Here is a 5,669-nt window from a genome sequence, read left to right as displayed (position 1 = left end):
TAAAATAATTGAATTTTAGTTTAATGGAGTTTTAGTGGAAGTATTATTTTTATATTAAGTGTGGAAATAATATTGGGCTTAATTAATGACATCTTTAGGTATTAAGGGGGTATATTTTATTAGGCCCATTTGGGTATTAATAATTAACATAGTTTTTTTTTTAATATAGCAGTAGAAGAGAGGTAGAGAGAAGTAGTAGTTTCAGTAAAAGAAAACAAAAAGGAAACCGAGGAAAGAAGAGGAGAGAAAGGAAAAAGAGGGGTTAGGGTTTGAAGACGAGACCCAAAGTGTTACTCTAAAGTGTCATTTTTCTCCAATTTTCCATTGAAACTTCTTAGAGCTGCACTCAATCCAAGGTAAGGGGGATTCTTACTACCTAAATGGGAATATGATGAATTGTATGTGGGTTTAGGATATATATTGGTCATTAGGTTGTGCTAATTTTGTTTCAGCCACTGTTGAAATTGCTTGTTGCTGTTCATTAAATTTTGAATTTCTGATGAATGGACCCATATTTGGTTATGATGTTCCTGGAAGTGTTGTTTTGTTCATGTTGTTCCGTTTTCTTTTATGAGCTACCGCTACTGTAGCTTGAATTTAGTTTTCATGAGTGCCATGTTAAAGACCATGTACCACTCACTTACTGTAGCTTAAATCTTACAGACACTTTAGCCAGTCACGTTTCATGTTATGCTTTTGCTGTCTTGTTTTCCTTTCCATCCCTTGTTTTACTTCTACTTGGGATATAATATATATATATATATATTATGGCATGTATAAATAATGATGTATATTATTAAATGAAATATAATTGAAATAATAGAAACAATAAAATACTAGAGTTTAGAAATGGAATAGAAAATGAATTAGTAAATTAAATTAATATAATGTGATATTAATTGGTTGATTAAAGTTAATAGTTGAATTAATTTCAATAAGTCTATTTAATTGGAAAATACTTAGACTTGGATAAATTATTCGGTTTAACGGTAAATTACGAGATCTTGAGAAATTGACCGTAATTGTGTTTTGGTTGAATATTTATGTTGAGAATAATATATTGAGATGCCAATGATGTTGTTTTGATAATTAAAGTTATCTCTAATTGAGTTAGATGTTAATTTGGAAGTTGTTTTGGCTTATTTAATATATTGGCATATTGTGATTATTTTGCGAATTGGCCGCAATTTGTGATTTTGTTTTGGATGCTTTTGTTGCGATTAATGTTGTGATTTCCAATATGATTATTTTGTGCATCCTTATGTGAATAGCCTCATAGTGTGAATTATAGCAAATTTTGATATTGTGTATATAACGCTATGAATTGATAAGTTATGTTGTGAGCCTTTGGCTAAAGTGGAACGGTGTGATGTTGATATGTGACCGTTGTTGTGTTGTTGTTATTTCGTTATTTCGTTGTCAAATCGTATTCGTTGTATGTTCCGCATAGCATAGCATAACATAAAGTTGAACGGTGTGATGTTGATATGTGACCGTGTTGAAGGCTTTGCCTTATGCCTCGGAATTACTGGCAATGTTCTAAGTTGGGAGTTTTACTCCAATGGTACCACATGCATATGCATAGTTGAGTTGCATTCGAGTTGTTGTTGGTCGAAGTTGTTGTCTATGCATTGTGATGCTTATGTGTTGATTTGTTGAAGATGCCGATGTGTTGATATCAAGACTATTCTTTGATGATGTTTTTTGTGTTGTTTATGTTGATGTTGTGTGAAACGGTGATTCATTTATATTCCTTACCTAATATATGATTTATCATAATCCTATTTATATAGTTTGATATCTCACCCTTTCTGTTTGAATGTTGCCTCCACGTGGGTAACGTGCAGGTAATCCAGATGAGTAGCTGTTTCCGCTTATAGTCGAGTTTTGGGTGTCATTGCTCTGATACGTAGCACTTGGGGGGGGGATGAACACTTGCTTGATGTTGTTATTTGCTTATTGAACCTTATGATGTATTTGAGGATTTGTTTGTATTGTTTCTTTTTATGATTCAAAAGATGTTATGTCTTAATTGTTGAATCATTGTGAATCTGTTGCATGTTGAACCTAAGTTTGGGTTATGCTATGAATACTATGTTATTCAAAAGTTGAGATATATGTTATGAGTTTTGTTCACTCCAATCCTAATAGTGTTATGTATTAGTTTAAAAAGCATGACAGGTTTATGTTTATGTTGAATGTGTGACATCCTGATTCTGTTGAGAATTTTTATACTCTGATATTTTCCGCATAAATGCTTGGGGTAGATTTGGGGTGTTACATGAGAGGCATCCCAGAAATAAACTGATGCTACTAACATGGTTGGGTTATATTCTAAGCCTGTTTTGGATAACTGGATTAGGTCATAAATCCCTAGTTGTTTCCAGAATGAAGCCTTTTGTTTTTCCCCCTTCGTTAGCCAAGCGTAATACAATTCAGGATCTTTTGCTAAAGGGATTGACCTAAAAACTTTCACAAAATTGGTTACATAGTTTAACCTAATTTTCTCTAAGACCAAAGAAGTTTCAGTTGAGGTTTCTTTTGTGTTATCAGGATCAGCTGATATTGGATGACCTTCTTCATCTATCTTATTCTTGCTAACTAAAGGTCTAGTTTTATAATAAGCAGGGAAAAATTTACTCAAAGAGGGGTTGTTTCCTCCCGGTAAAGGACCCATGAAAGCATGAGTTTTTACAGAAAGTTCAAAAGGGATGATTACCTGAGAAACATAGATGGCGCGCGTCTCTGCAGCATATGGGTCTGGAATGTGTTCTTGATTCCCTACTTGCGTAGGATTCTGAAGTTTCTGAATGGGTTGGAGATCATTTGAAGAAGACGCCATGAGTAAATTTGATTTGAGGAATGGGTTAAGTGTAACCAAAGAGGATTTTCTTTTTTGTGAAGAAAGTAGAAAAATATAAGTGAAAGTTATGAGAGGGTAGAAGTTCAAGTATTTAAAGGTTTAACGGAAACCCTTTCAAATATTTTGGGTAAAAGTCAAAGACACGCGGCAGGTGTTGATTTAATCCAACAGCGGTCGAATAATTATTAGCCTTACTCCTAGTATATAGGAGTAATGATAATGAAGTAATGCCAGAACGTGGGAATGTAAGTTCTGAGAAGACATCTTTGAAAATGATAAGACGTTTTGAAAGTGGAGTCATAAATGGTTATGACGTTAGTCAGTTGTCCTGGAACTCTAAGAAGTGAGTAAAACGAAATCTTATCATGACAAGAAACGCCTATTTCTCTTGTCTTCGAAACAGACATTTATTGGGAGCAATTTGTTGGCTGAAGATTTCGTTTAGAAAGGATATTCTTTGAAGAGTTAGAATTCGAAGGAAGATGGTTACTGATGACCATTTCTGAGATTAAAGATGGCTACTGATGGCCATGTTTCGAGAATGATTGTTTGAGTTGGAACGAAGATAGTTAGAATTGGAGCTAATTCGAAGAGGGTTATCTTTGAGACTTAAACATCTTACGAAATACGTAAGGTACTGAGGCTGAACATGTTTTCGTGGCATTCTCGGTTCTGATCACGTTGCCACGCGTCGAAACAGGATTCAGGCGGGAGGATTTGAATTTCTAAGTAGTCTGTGTAACCGCACAAGGACAGATGGCATCCTAGGGATTCTTGTGAGCAACGTGGCATCAGATTAGTGTAGGACCGTTAGGGTAGAAATTAGTATAAATAAGGGTCTTAATGTTAGGATTCCGTGTGTTCATTTTGTACAAATCACTCACAAATCACTCAAGTATCAAGTGTTTAGAGAACGAGTTCGCTGAGAAATGTACGTATGACACCAACACCATTTTAAATACATTTGTATTTTTCTTTATTCAAGTATATTTTCAATTCATTTTATTTTTCTTTGTTTAACTTTCATTTCGAAGCACTTTACATTTCCGCATTTTACATTCTTGCACGTTATATTTCTACACTTTACATTCCTGCAATTTACATGCTTTTGTTTACGTTTCTTTTATCGAAAGACATATTAACATATGTAACAAGTGTTTTTTTAAGTGAATATTCATTCGATCACATCACAAATAAGTTTTCTTGAAGTCAGAACAAACAAACATGAATCAAATCATATCGAGAGACAATTGTTTGACTATGTCCTAGGATCAATCTAGTCGATCCTGCGAGTAACCAAAGTATATTTTATAGTTTGGAGGACTAGCGGTTGTTTACCGGAAATCACCGTAAACAGCAGGTCGTTAGTCACAGGGGTTGTTTGCGCAAATGTTTGTCACCGACTGTTGCCCGTGCGATTGTAATCGGGTTGAATATAGTTGATTAAATCCTCGATTGAAAGAGGAAAAATCACCTCGGAAAGGTGAACAAGGTAAACAGGAAATGGTTTACCAAAACTAAGGGATTAACAAGGTAAACGGGAATGGGTTTACCTAAACCAATGGATTAATAAGGTAAACAGGAAATGGTTTACCTAAACAAAAGGATTAACAAGGTAAACGGGAAAGCATTTTCCTAAACCAAGGGACAAAAAAGGTAAAATGGTTAGAGTTTACCTAAACCGAGGGATTAACAAGGTAAACAGGAAATAGTTTTTCTAAACCAAGAGATTAACAAAAGTTATTGGATAAGGTAAATAGGAAAGAGTTTGGCTAAACCAAGGGATTAAAAAGGAAAAATGAAGAGAGTTTACCTAAGCCAATGGATTAAAAGGTAAATAGGAAATAGTTTACCTAAACCAAGGGATTAACAAGGTAAACAGGAAAGAGTTTCCCTAAACTAGGGGATTAACAAGGCAAACGAGGATATATATAATCGAAGGGGTTCCAGACGGACCAGATGACAAACTCAGTCTTTTCTTGACGGATCAAAGTTGATTGACATGGTTCTTTGCGAGGCCAGATTTTCCAACACGGGGATCAGTATCTTAATTGAAAAAGAGAGGCGACTAACTCGGGGTTGGAGTGAGGATGACCAATACGGGGATTGGAGTACATAGACTGTTATTAATGCAGGGATTAGTGTGTCGATTAATAATCTGCTGGGGATGCGTAAGGGTGCTTACAAATGAAGTCGTGTGAATATTTGGAATAATCATATGTTTGGGAAAGTTCTATAAATATTTCTCAGAGGAAGAGATTGTTGGGGAGCATCTTTCAAATGAGAGTCTGTGGGGAAATTACTTACTGGGGAAACCAATAAGCATTCCTGCTTCGGGGATTATAATAATGTAGCTAGGGATTGGACTTATATGAGAGGTCTTTTGGAAAATCTTCCGAGGAGATTACCCAGGGAATCTACTGCCAATATTTAACTAAGGCATTACCTACTGCCCAAGTTCTGGTGAGGATACCTACTACCGAGTTCTTGTGGAAAATCTACTATTGAGATTAACCAGGGAATCTGCTGTCGAGATTCATTGAGGGATATCTAATGACGATGTCTTCAAGAAAATCTATTACCAAGGACTTCTGGAAAATCTACTGCCGATATTAACTAGGGAATCTACTGCCGAGATTCAACTAAGGCATTGCCTACTACTGAGGTTCTATTGAGGATACTTACTACTGAGGTTTTTACTGCAAAATCTTCTACTAAGATTTACTAGGGAGTCTTTTGCCAAGATTCAATTAAGGATAGCAACTGCCGATGTCTTCTAGAAAAAACTTCAATCGAGATTAACCAG

General features: G+C 35.3%; 1 long non-coding RNA gene across 1 annotated transcript; it reads left to right on the top strand.

Moving 5' to 3' along the window:
• The first annotated feature begins 218 nt into the window (after positions 1-218).
• Positions 219-2,142, top strand: LOC131646360 (uncharacterized). Its single transcript, XR_009297432.1, has 2 exons — positions 219-356; positions 1,848-2,142. It is a non-coding gene; the product is annotated as an uncharacterized LOC131646360 (long non-coding RNA).
• The last annotated feature ends 3,527 nt before the right edge of the window (positions 2,143-5,669 follow it).

Source organism: Vicia villosa, linkage group LG2 (assembly GCF_029867415.1).
Source record: "Vicia villosa cultivar HV-30 ecotype Madison, WI linkage group LG2, Vvil1.0, whole genome shotgun sequence".
Taxonomy (NCBI): Eukaryota; Viridiplantae; Streptophyta; class Magnoliopsida; order Fabales; family Fabaceae; genus Vicia; species Vicia villosa.
The sequence above is the reverse complement of the archived record's forward strand: the minus strand, read 5'-3'. Positions and strand labels throughout refer to the sequence as shown.